This window comes from Microcaecilia unicolor, chromosome 6 (genome assembly GCF_901765095.1).
Source record: "Microcaecilia unicolor chromosome 6, aMicUni1.1, whole genome shotgun sequence".
Lineage (NCBI taxonomy): Eukaryota > Metazoa > Chordata > Amphibia > Gymnophiona > Siphonopidae > Microcaecilia > Microcaecilia unicolor.
The window spans coordinates 153078298-153092431 of record NC_044036.1 but is presented as its reverse complement, the minus strand read 5'-3'; positions in this window follow the sequence as shown (position 1 = coordinate 153092431).

Sequence of the window (14134 nt, the reverse complement as noted above, 5' to 3'; positions counted from 1 at the left end):
TATTTTTGTCTGAAAGGTCATTGGAACCAGTAATATATGCACGATGTGATAGTTATATATTTTAATATTCACATCACTTTTAAAAATCTTTTGAAAAGGAGCATTTCAATATGCCATAATTAAAACGCATGTGAAAATGAAGCATTACCTGCTTCCATGCTTTGCCAAAATTATCTACATACTAACAGTAAACTCACCTTGTTTATGTGGATGTTAATTTAGAACCATGGTTGAAATATTTTTGGAAAGATTTAAAGAGATTATTGTGCCAAAAAATAATGGTATTAACAGAGAATTTGACACATGGTCCAAAAGAGAATGTAAAGAGAGGTTTTTGTACAAGCTGTTACAGCGTAAGTACCTAGGTCTGTCCCAGTATGGCAATGCTTAAGGTCCACTGTTTCCAGCAGTGGCGTGTCCAGATCACAAGTACCTAGCAATATCCTAAAAGAGTAAAACAGATTTTGTACTGCTTATTCTAGGAATAAGCAGTTGATTTGCCTCAGTCTAGCTTAATAATAAAGGTTTATCACCTTTTTGTTTAAGAACTTTTCCAAACCTATTTTTAAACCCTGCTAAGCTACTGCTGAAACGACCAGTGAGTGCTTCATGCATATGTCTGTCCCATGGGCAGCATTGGGACTGGGTTCTCCTCCCTGAATCTTGTAAGTAAAATAGTGTGAGCATTGGTCCAGAGGAGCGAGTGAATGACTACTACTAATTACTACTAATCATTTCTATAGTGCTACTAGATGTACGCAGTGCTGTATACATTATATGCAGGTACTTTGTCCCTAGAGGGCTCATAATCTAAGGGTTTTTTTGTACCTGGGGCAATGAAGGGTTAAGTGACTTGCCCAAGGTCACTAGGAGCTGCAGTGGGAATCAAACCCAGGTTGCCAGGATGAAAAGCCCACTGCACTAACCATTAGGCTTCCCCAATCATTGTAAAACTGGGGAAGAGCCTCTCCGGATCATGGGTGCAGAGAGACTGATCACATGAATGGGGAAGTCTCTTCTTCATGCACTTTATAAGATTAGGGCTGAGAGTGCCAGCACTGTCTGGCTGCAAAAAAGAAAGACAACGAGTGTTGGAGCAAGAGATCCTCACCACTGCAGAAGAGAGGGCATGAGTATTGAAGATTCTACCCCTCTCCCCAGGAAGATAGAATGGAAGTGGTGGATATTTTACAAAAAAAGTTGCTTCTGAGATATTTGTATGAGTTTTTGTATTTGTGTGTGTACTCTTATGTAATTACTATATGTACAGTACTATCATATACATATATATGTACAGTGACTACATATAGAAAGATTTCTGTTTTGTGACTGTTTGAGTAATATATATGAAACTGTGTGTGCACATGGTTTTATATCACATGATAGTACTGTACATAGAAGGTGAAGCTTGAAGACAGGAAACTAAGTTCATGCTTTGCTATTGTCTAAGAACTTGCTGATACAATTGGTATATTCTGAAAACAGACGGCTGAGTGGAGAATATGATTGACATCTACAAAATCCTGAGTGGTGTAGAATGGGTAAAAGTGAATTGATTTTTCATTCTTTCAAAAAGTAACAAAGACCAGAGGACACTCAATGAAATCACATGGAAATACTTTTAAAACAAATAGGAGGAAATAGTTTTTCACTCTTCGAATAGTTGAGCTTTGGAACTCGTTGCCGGAGAATGTGGTAACAGAGGTTAGCGTATCTGAGTTTAAAAAAGGTTTGGACAGGTTCCTGGAGGAATGGAATGGAAAGAGCGAAAAGCAGGAAAGGGGGAGTCCCGGTTCCTAATTGGTCAGATGGGATAAAGGATGGGGTTATGTGCAAGCCAGATTTTCTTTTCAGAGTAACTGGGTGCGGGGAGAACCTGGATTCTCACAGATTTATTTATTTATTGAAAGAGCCAGCAGACGTGAGAGGGCACCTTGAGCTGACACCATGCTTTCTAAAATGGTGGGGCAGGAGGGTCCCTCAGAATTGTATTTCTTTTCATTGACTGAAAGTAAATCAACCAAAATGGAAAAAAAAAAACCCGCAAAATGAAAAGTATTTTTGAGTGTGCACTTGCTAGTGTTGGGCTGCATCTACTAAAAATGAAGATATTTCAACTGAGCAAAATGGATGGCTCATTGTGGTCCTTATCTGTCGTCATATATTATGTTCTTCATATCTCCAGTAGATAAAGCACTGCCCTATAGTCTTCTGTGGGCCTACTGAGGGAGGGGGTCTTCAGACAAAAGGGAGGCATTGGGCTAAGATTTGGAAAGATGCTTGTGAGGGGCTTCAGTCCCTTTAAGAAAGGCTGCCTGGGAGCATTGTCCAATGTGGAGTGGAGGCGTGGCCTAGTGGTTAGAGCTCTGCTCTTGCAATCCAGAGGTGGCCAGTTCAAATCCCACTGCTGCTCCTTGTGATCTTGGCCAAGTCACTTAACCCTCCATTGCCTCAGGTACAAACTTAGATTGTGAGCCCTCCTGGGACAGAGAAATACCCACTGTACCTGAATGTAACTCACCTTGAGCTACTACTGAAAAAGGTGTGAGCAAAATCTAAATAAATGTCAGAAAACAGAAGAATGCAGCTTGTGTGGTTAATCTCAATTTGTGTTATTTGCTTACAGGCAGGAGTCACTGACCTGCAGTACTGAGTTACCACAGCTTAGTGGTTGCTACTGTAAAATGCCATATTTTCACTGCAGCTTATTAACTTCCCCTAAATGTTCAACCTGTAAATGCAGCTTGATATTATTAAATCACTAGAGTTACAAGAGAATGTGCAGGTCCATTTTACTCAGACCAAGAGAGTTTTGTCTATTCCCATCCTAGAATCTGGAATCTGAGCCTGATCTTCAAAGCAAGGTATGTATTTGCCATCAGGTAGCAAATACGTAATTTGTTTATGCATGTCCTTTCAGCCCTTATACAGATAAAACTTGACCATTTAACTGTCTAAATGGCTAAATTTTATCTGTAGAAGAAGGGGATAATACTCAGTTGCTAAACAGATAAATTATGCATTTTAACATTAGACCAGCAAAATGTTAGGGTACTATGATTTTCCACTCTGCTTGTATGTGTAGGCTAGAGTATGTTTAAAATTCCGAAAAAGTAAGTCTCTATAGATTATGGGGCTCATTTTTTTGCCAAAACGGCCCTATCGCTATTTTCAAAACCCATTTTAAAGATGTTTTTCTATGCAGTTCATATACAGTACATACAAATCACAAGGAGGCGTGTAGGGAGCAAGATTTGGGCATTTCCAAAACTTGGACATTTTTCTGCCACAATGGAACAAAGCAAAAACATCCAGGTCTAAAAGTTAGATGTTTTGCTCTAGACCTGTTTCAATCATGACTAAGTTACAAAAAGGTGCCCTAAATGAGCAAATGACCCCCCCCCCCTTACTCCCCCAGTGGTCACTGACCCTCTCCCACCCCCCAAAGATGTGAAAGAAACAGTACAGACCAGCTTCTATAGCTTCAGATGTTATGGCCAGGCCTATTAGAGCAGCAAGCAGGTCCCTGGAGTAGCCAAGTGGTTGGTGCAGTGCACTGTAGAGAAGGGAACCCAGGCCCATATCCTGCTCTAACTGTTACATTTGTGATGGAAAGTGTGAGCCCTCCAAAACCTACTGTATCCACACATAGGTGACACCTGCAGCCGTAGCTATTGTAGTGGTGTACAGTAGGTTTTTGATGGGCTTACCATATAATAAGGGGAAAACTGTGGGATGAGTACCTGGAAACTCTTCTGTGAAGTGCACCTTATGAGTGCCCCATAGCTCTGCAGGGCTGTCTGTGGTCAGTCTGCTAAGAATGGTAGCCACCCTCACCCCCAATACATCCCAATGGCTTCTTGTGCATTTTTCTCTTAGACTGTTTTTTGGGGGGGTTTAAAAATCAAAACTGGTCCAAAACGATGGACACATTGAGCACAAAAACATCTTGGAAGAGGACATTTTAGAAACAAAGGCTTAATGGTTTGAAAAATCGCTGTGTTTGCCACTTGATTTTTGGACGTTTTCAGCAAAACATCCAAAATCAGATTTAGACGGCATATCGCAAATGCTCCTCTGTAGATTATACTTAATTTACTACTCTGGAATGGCGATCGCCAACACGGTACTATGTAAGCCACATTGAGCCTGCAAAAAGGTGGGAAAATGTGGGATACAAATGCAACAAATAAATAAATAAATACCTTTTAAAGGACCAAGAACAGAGATTGTAGGGTTTAAGCAACTTTTTAAGACACACAGGCCTTTCTTCAGATGTCAATCCTCTTTCTTATAAGGTATCACTGCTGACAGACTCCATTTTTCTCCAAGGCCAAAATGGATAGTAGAACTCATATGAATGTCATTCATAATCATTCACATGTAATATATTCCTTTCTGCAACTCTAGCAAAAGATTTGCCTAAGCAATAAACCAACATTTGTGATTGTCTAAGATAGACAAATTATTGGAGCTCAGAATGGTGCCTGTACTTTGAGAAAAACAAGCTGTTATAAAAGGGTGCACTTCCCAGTCATTATGTAGATCTTAAAGTGAGACAAAGAAGGGGGGACGACTGACTAAAGGAAGGTAAACTGAGTTTATTGGAACAAATAAGGGGAGTTTATAACATAAAAGAAGGTATAATGTTCAGAGTTGGCCAGTAATGAGTAACAATGCACCAGTTAAAGAAAACAAGAAAAGAGAAGAGGGCTTTGTAAATTCTCAAATACTTAACATAATAGCACTGGTAATTCAAAAGACTCTGTAGAATAGCCAGTTTCTCTGCTGCCTGAATCAAATTCCCATAAGAAAGTTATGAAGAGGCCAGTTCTCTAGTCACACAAATCTATAATTAGAGTCACTCACTGTTTCCTACTTATCTAAGTACTGATCTTAGGGATTTTGTTTTAGTTTTAATTACTCCTCTTTCCAAATCTGATCTCAAAGCAAGTTACTGTCAGGTACAGTAGATACTTCTCTGTGCAATAGAGCTTATAGTCTAAGAGACTGCTGCATAATGTGTAGGAATTTCTCCAAAAAGGGTTTAGCATGCTAAAATGTGCAGAAAGCTCAAGATTCTGAGATTTTTAATGCTTTGTAATGCACAAAACCCTATTTTGTGAAAGATTTTGCAAATTTGCTGTTATGAATAGCAAACATTTAAGTGTAGTCCACAACACATGAAAGGTTATTTAAAATGAAAAATGAGTGCATGACTTGTGATGCAAAATAACGTTCCATGGATGCCTGGTGAAGCATCAAGGAATGCCATTGGGCCAAAGCTGGCAATTAATCTATGGTCTAGATCGGGGATACATGATTGACTTGATCGACCTACCTACCAATGAGAAACATATCCGAATCAGCAAGAACATACCTAAATCTTCACTTCCCTAAAGGACTCAGGCCCAGAAGCACAAAACCTAACGAGCCCACAACTTGCGTTTTAAACTGGTTCCAGCCAGTTTAAAACGCAAGTAGTTCACCCCGGGCATGCACTAAGGGCATTTTCCCTGCCACGGTAGCAGGCAATGAAAACGGAATGCAAATGTTTGAAAAGCTATTATAATGAGCTGCAGTACCGTTGCAGCCCATTATAATCAGATGCACTACCATTTTTCCGATTCCCTTACCGTAGGAACCCTAACGAGGTGTCTGACCTCTTGTTAGGGCTCCTGTGAGGGAATCGGAAAGGAAAAGGGCCCCCAAAAAAGGTTAAAAAGAAAAAAAAAAAAAGCAGGGAGCGCATGTGAGGGGCGTCCTTTAAGGATGTACTCTCCCTGCGCTTCTGAGAGACGTCTTTTTTTTTTTTGCAGTTTTTTGTTTTGCCGGCGCTCGTGTTTTTTTTCCCCCCTTCTTGAGAGTCTTCCATAGCGAAATTTTTCCATTTTCCTGGTTGCCGGAGAATCGGGACGTCCCTTTAGATTAGGCTCCTCTTCCTGGTCTCTTCAGCCAATCAGAACGCGTTTCGCTGACAACAGCCAGCTAAGCCCGCTTTGATTGGCTGAAGAGACCAGGAAGAGGAGCCTAACTAAAGGGACGTCCCGATTTTCCGACTCAGGTACCGAAGGACTAGAGAATGCAAGTGAGCTACAACGAGTAGCTCATTTGCATGCCCTATCATTGATGCATTCCCGTTCCCTACCGATTCGCTATGTAATTACCAATGCCTTTCATGCATCTGGGCCTCAAGTACAAATCAACATATGCGTCCTGTTTTTCCTACATCTGCACACAACTGTGGAACGCGTTACCAAAAGCCTTCAAAAACACGAATGACCACCTAAACTTCCGGAAAAGCCTAACAACTCACCTGTTTAAAAAGGCATACCCCCTCGATCCAACATAAATGCCCGTTCTCTGCAACATAACATAACTAAAGCACGGTACGAACAGGACACAAATCTTAGGTGCACAATCCCCTAATGTGGTTGCGCCACATTAGCTTTATCTAACTATTTAACCACAACAGCACTTTGGATTTGTCTACAGCGGAGTCCGTAAGTGCTTCTCCAGAACTATGTAAGCCACATTGAGCCTACAAATAGGTGAGAAAATGTGGGATACAAATGTAACAAGTAAATAAATTCAGGTTACAACCAATATTGCAAAATACATTTCTTACCCAACAAAATAGAATGTTTTACAAAACCCACATATCCTTTAGGAGATGGGCAAGTACATGAAATTTGATCAAAGAGGAAAAAAGCTGTAGATCACCATCGCCAGTTCCACAACCGAAAAACATGGGTTGCCACTGCCCACCCCCCCCCCCCCCCAAACAAATAAAGAGGCAGTTACATAAAGGTCAGGACCAAAACATGTGCCCAAGGGAGGCATGTGGAGTCAAGTCTTTCCAGCACACATCATCAGTACATAAGGCAGCTTAAAAAAAGGTTTTATGGGAAGAAACATATAAGCGTAAGAGAAACTTATATTGGAGTTCCCCGTACATTGAGCAAGCGCCATTTAAACTGTTCTACCGAACAGGCAGTCCCCAAATCCTCACTCCACTTATGCACATAATGTGCATAATCCAGGTCCGGTAACCGTTTACGAAGGAATTTGTGATAGCATTTCAAAGGGACAGAGTACTTTGCATCTGGCCAATAGGATTCCACCAGACTGATCCAGCTGAGGATCAAGCACATGGTTCAAGTCCCCCGCTACAATCAACGGGCAGGAAAGATCATGTGCACCAACCCTCACTAGTTCAACAAAAAAAGAGTGGTCATAAACATTAGGGGCATACACTACTAGCAAGGCAAAAACATACCCCGATAAGTGAGGTATAATAGTATATACCTCCCCAAAGAAGCTCTACAAATTTCTTTAATTGCACAGGACAAATTCTTGTGGACCAGAACCACCACCCTTTCTTTTTTATGTGCAGCTGAAGAGTAATACACCTCACCCACCCAACCTCTCTGCAATTTCTGGTGTTCCTGATCTGTGAACTTGGTTTCTTGGAGGCATGCAATATCCGCCTGGTGATGTTTCAGTAAGATCAATATTTTGGGCACAGTCACCATGAAATGTAAATCCAGTATTAGTCTTCTCTGGAGTAGTAACATAAAAACTACTTACACTGGTAAAAAAAAAAAAAGATCAATATTTTGGTCCTCTTAATAGGGGACAAAATCCCAGATACATTCCAGGATAAGACATTTAAAACCCCATCACCTCCCACAACAAAAGATAGCACAAAAGCAAGTATACAACGCCAACACATGCCCCCAGTGTCCCAGCCACTAGCAGGGGCAAAACAGAGCAACACAATTGGCACACAGCTCAGCAGATGGAACCCAAGATGCAAAGCCCAAGCTGAAAGGACAAAAGCTAGGACCACATATAACCAACAAAGGGTACCCACTGTCCCCCACACCCTCCCTGCCCCTCCCCCCCCCCCCCCCCCACAACAAACAGAAATACTCCTGACATACCCAGACAAGCCAGGAATGCCAGTAGGTCATCTTTAAGATACCTCACAGGACCCCAGCCCCCAAAACACCTGCATAACACAAATCACAGCAAAAATGACAACAGTTAAATATGGGATAAAATCGGAGAGGAAAAAAAAAACCTGAGCAAACATATCATAGATGTCCAAAAGTGCTCAGGTGGAAGGTCCAGCATCAGAATGAAATGTATTTAGAAAATCCTGTGCAACATTGACTGTATCAAGAGTATTCCACCAGCCTTCGTGCTGCACGTTCAATAAAGCTGGGTACAAAAACATTCCGCAAATGCAGCTCAAAGGGGATAAAATTCTTACACCGCTCTGTCAACGCTTGAGAGAAATCTTGAAATACACGTACTGGTTGATACATGCGAAGAATTTCCACTTTGTGAACATAGTTATTAGTTTAACAGTAACAACCCATGGACAAAGATCCCTGGCACTTCTGTGGCCCAGATGATGAGTTGTCTCCAATCTCATGGGGCCCAGGTCTGCCTACATGGGAAATTCCCATTCCAGCCAACTCTCAAGTCCGGGATTGAGTATCTGCTACCATTTCCGGAATCCCCACAAAACGGAGATTACCACATCGGGAACGGTTTTCCAGATCTTCCAACTTATCGTCATGCTGCTGAAGCTGTGCTTTCAGGGCGTCTATTTCTGCAGTCCTTCCATTCAATATGTCCTCCAACGAGGACACTCTCTGCTCAAGCTGGGTTTCAGCGAGGAACTGCTCCAAATGAGTAATTTACTTCAATAGTGATTTCAATTGGGGATCCAGTGCTTGGGTAAGTGCTTGGGTGGGATCCGCCAAGGCCTTTTCATGAACTGCGAGACTGCCTTGGGTACTATCTGCCATTTTCTCCATTTCTCATCTAGAGGTTTACTGCAAGCACTGTGCAGTTTACCAGCTCTGCCCAACATTACTCTGTTAGACCACTGCAAGTGAGACAAAGTTCCACACTTCTTTGACAACGAGAAGCAAGAAATTATTATCAAAATATGGGAAAGGGCCATCTTATATAAAAAGTAGAAATCTGAATTGAGACATCTAGGTTGAGACGTGCTCAGTTCCACAGGCATTTTAGGAAAGGCTTTACCAACACACAGCCTTTTCTAAAATACCTAAAGGAGTGCAAAAGTATTTGCTGGCATGTACAATGGAAGGGAGCAACATTTTTGAAACATACACCTGGATAAAGTGAAAGGCACAAACCCAGTAGCTTCTTGCAACTGCTAGAACTTCCATGTGGATGGCTATAGCTGCCCCATTTTAGAAACCTGCATATGTAAGTGACACTATTTAAATAGGCTGCAATCAAGATGCGCTAGCGGTTCCCACGCGGTAGTGCTGGCAGAACCCATTTAAAAATGAATGGGATTTGTTGGCTTTACTGCAACGAAGGCTTGATAAGAGACCCTTAATCTGGTTTCATTTTGGAGTGTAACCAGGTCACTCTTCCAGGTGAGAGCCGGGGTCGACCCTGCTTAGCTTGGCTAGCTTTTCCCCGGTACGAGCTGCAACCACCGCCTTGCTGCACTGCTTCTGGCCTAGTTTAACTGCTGCCCAGCTGACCTGCGCCCAGGATCAGCTCACAACTGGGACACACAAACTCCAGCAGTCTTATAGTTCTTGAAAACCACAGGTCTTTATTCTCTCAGCATCTTTTAATACAGCTTTAATCTTCAAGCAGTTACTTCCTCAAGAATGCAAGAGTCAGTTCAGTTTTTCCACATTCAGCTTATTAACACAGTCCAATCTTAACTCAGAATATAAACCTTTGTCTTGCTCCCAATTGTAGCCTCCCCTCATCAGCACTATCTTCTACCCTTAGATAGTTTATGGGTTAGCTTCTTCCACCAGTGGCTTCCCCACTGGATTATTTTATCCTCTCCAAGTATGCACAGCTTGGGCCACACTCCCGCCACCAAAGCCTTTACCTTTCCTGAGGAAGTTTGAGCAAACCCTCCAACCTCCATGCACTCCTCCTTACCTTCTCCTTCTACCTCCTCTTTATTCCACTCCATCTCCTCCTCCCCAAGCTCCACCAGCTGTTCCCCATCTCCAGGATCAGACCTCATCTCCCAATCAGTCACTCCACCCTCCCCCTCCTGGGAGTTCAGCTGACCCTGCACTGGCTTCTGGGAAGTGTAGTTTTTCTCCTGCATTACAGCTTTCCCTGGCAGTTTGATCCCTAGAGGGCGCCCTGTTCTCCTAGCTGGGCTGAATGAATGGGGATGATGCCGGCTGAAAGACCCACTATCCCCTTTCCCTCGCACCAGCCCTCCAGAGTGCTCACACACCCCCCTGCTCAAACGATTGCCAGTCTTCTCCTGGCCTGCACTGGCAATTCGCGAAAGAACATCTGCATTTGTCAGAAATTTGCCTGATCTATGCTCCACCTTGAATTGATAGGGCTGTAAAGCCAGATACCACCTTGTGAGACGACCATTACTATTTTTCATCTGGCCCAACCACCTCAAAGGCGCATGATCCGTAATCAGAGTAAATTTCCGACCATCTAAATAGTAATGGCACATCTGCACTGCCCATTTTATCGCTAAACATTCTCTCTCTATGGTTGAGTACCTGACCTCATGGGGGAGCAGTTTCCGGCTCAGGTACATCAGGGGATGTTCCTGCCCCTCGTGTACCTGAGACAACACGGCCCCCAAACCTACCCCCGAGGCATCAGCTTGCAGTACAAAGGGCTTATCAAAATCCACGGCTCTCAGCAGGGGTTCCTGACACAGGGCCACTCTCAACTCATTGAACACCCGCAGCCCTTCCTCCTCCCATCGTAGACTGTTGGGGGACCCCTTCTGAAGTTTATTAGTGAGGGGTGTAGCAATGGAGGCAAAGTGGGGTATGAACCTCCTATAGTACCCCACTAGGCCCAAAAAGCTCCTTAACTGCTTCTTATTTTTGGGGTATGGAAAGTCCTGGATACTCGCTACCTTATCCCAGAGCGGAGTTATTTGACCATTCCCCACCCAGTATCCCAAATATTTAACCTTCTCCTGCCCAAAACAACACTTTTGCGGGTTCAAAGTCAAACCTGCTTGACGAAAAGCCTCTAATACCGCCCTCACCCTTATAATATGCGAGGGCCAATCCTCACTCTGAATGATAACATCGTCCAGGTAAGCCGCTGCATATTGTTGATGCGGTCTTAACACCTGATCTAACAACCGCTGGCAGGAAGCTGCCGCTGAATTAAGACCAAACGGCATGCGTTTAAATTGATAGAGCCCCATGGGTGTAGAGAAGGCTGTCTTAGGCTTGGCCTCCTGAGTCAGAGGGATCTGCCAATACCCTTTTGTCAAGTCCAGGGTGGACAGATATCGTGCAGTACCCAAGCGATCCAGAAGCTCATCAATACGTGGCATCGGATAGGCGTCGGCCTCCGAGAGCGCATTAACTTGCCTAAAGTCGATGCAAAACCGCCACGTACCATCGGATTTGGGCACTAACACCACAGGACTCGACCATGGACTGACAGATTCCTCAATGACCCCAAAATCCAGCATCTCCTGTACCTGTCGGACCACCTCTTGTTTCTTTGGGGGTGAGAGACGGTAAGGTCTCTGTCTGACCACCCGGCCCGGCTCCGAGATGATATCATGCATGATAAGGTGAGTTTCCCCTGGGCAAGGAGTCAGGACATCCCGAAACTCCTCCACAAGTGCCTGAACCTCTTTCTGCTGACTCCCTGGCAATGTAGTTGCAATCTGCGGTTCTCCTGCCTTATATATCTCCGTGATCTGTGGTCCTAATTCTTCCTCAGCTTCCCCCCTAGCCTGACCCAATAGTCCCCTTCGCTCTTGCCAAGGTTTAAGTACATTTATATGATAGGTCTGCTCCCGGCCCTGCTCATTCCTTACTAAGTAGGTGACTGGACCTAACTTCTTTTCTATGACCGCAGGACCCCTCCAGCGTCCCACGAACTTATGAGGTGAGTCTGAAATCATGATCAAGACTTTGTCCCCCACCTTCAATGCCCTCTCCACCCCTTTCCGGTCATAATAGGCTTTCTGGTAATCCTGACTCCTCTCCCAGTGTTGCTGAGCCCCGCGGCTCAATTTATGCAACCGTTCCTTCAGCTTCACTAGATAGTTCACTACATCCCGATCCTCCTCTTCCGGAGGAACCCACTGCTCCCTTAACACATCCAACACTCCCCGGGGTGATCTCCCATACATCAATTCAAATGGTGATACGCCCAGAGAGGCCTGAACATTCTCCCTACACACATACAAAACAAATGGTAACAATAGATCCCATTCCTCATGGGAGGAACCTAACCCTTTCCTCAACAACATTTTCAAGGTTTTATTGAATCTCTCCACCAGGCCATTAGTCTGAGGATGGTAAGCTGCGGTCCGAATATGCTGTATTCCGAAAGCCTCCCACACCTGGGCCAGGGTTCGTGACATGAAATTGGTCCCCCGGTCGGTAATCATTTCCCTGGGAAACCCCACTTCACAAAAGATCCGAATTAGCTGGGCCGCAATAACTTTCGCTGAGGTGGTACGAAGCGGCACGGCCCAGGGGTATCTTGTGGCCATATCCATGATCACTAGAATATAGGAATACCCCCTTCGGGACTTATCAATGGGCCCGATCATATCCATTGCCATACGGGTAATAGGAGTCCCTATACGGGGAAGGGGTCGTAGGGGCACTCTGTTCGGTATTTGCTCTGATACCCTCTGACACTGATTACAGGAGCTGCAAAATTGTTCCACCTCTTTATACACCCCGGGCCAGTAAAATCTGTTTAATACCTGCCGGAGAGTATTCTGAGCCCCCTTGTGACCCCCTAAGATATGATCATGAGATACCCGTAACACCAGGTTCCTAAACCCCCTCGGTACTACTAACTGTTTCTGAGGTTCCTTCCCCCCTTCTAAACAGGACAGCCGATATAGCAACCCCTTGTCACTAACAAACCGAGGGAAGCTGGTTTCTCCCTCTTGATCTACCCGCTCCCACGCATATTGCAATGTCTGGTCATCTTTTTGCTCTTTGGAAAAATCAGGGAATCTCTCTAACACCTGTTCCGTATCCCCTGGGAACCTCCCCTGATGAAGGAGCTCTTGACAATGCTGCCGCCTTTGCTCCTGACCTCGTTTCTTTTGCTGAGAGCCTTTCCTTGTCTTCCCCGGCCGCCCCATAACCTCTCCCTGGAATGGAAATACTTGCGCCAGGGACAGTTCCTGCTCCTTCTCCTGCCTCTCCTGGGCCCGGGTAGATACCAAGGCTTGCTTACCCCCAAGGCAGTATGTGAATGGAGCCCAATCCCGTCCTAAAATGAGATCCTGAGGAAGCCTAGGAAGTACAGCCACCCACACCCACTGAAGGCCCTCCTGGTCCTGTATGTCTACTAGCCGGACCGGATACCTTGAGGAGGCCCCGTGTATGCACTGAATAGCCACGGACCGGTCTCTCTTCTTACCCTGCTGACCCCCTTTCCGGGCAATCTGCCCCCAAAACTTCTGGGAGCACATTGTCTGGTCCGCTCCTGAGTCCAAAAGTCCTTCCACCGAGACCCCTCCTATCTTAACCCAATGCGTAAACTGGGGTTCCTTAGAGGGGGTTACCTGAGATATGAGCCCCAACTTGGCCCTACAGTCCCTCCTCAGATGTCCCGACTTCCCACATCGGTAGCACACTCTATCATCCTCCTTAGGACCTTCCTCCCTCCACCCAGATCCTTTGAACATTTTACCCCGACCACCCCGCCAGACACCCTCTCCCCCCTCAGAGTATTGTGACTCCAGAAAGTATTCAAAGCCTTTGATAGCTTCTTCCAGAGTCTCACATCCCTTCCTGATCAAATTAACCCTGATACTCTCCGGTAGAGCCTCTAAAAACTGCTCCAGCACCAGATCCTGCATTAACTGAGTCACTGCCCGCTTATCAGGCTCTAACCATTTGATAGCCAAGTCCATCAGCTTCTGGGCCAAGGCCTTCGGAGTCTCCCCCTCCCTCCACCTCCAACTCCGAAAGCGCCTGCGATAAGTTTGTCTGCTTACCCCATACCGGTCCAAAATAGCCATTTTCAGCTTTTGATAATCCACCACGTCCCCTGGCAACAGGCTCCGAAAAGCTGCCAGGGCTTCCCCGGCCAGGGCGGGAGCCAGTCTGATGGTCCATTGTTCTTGAGG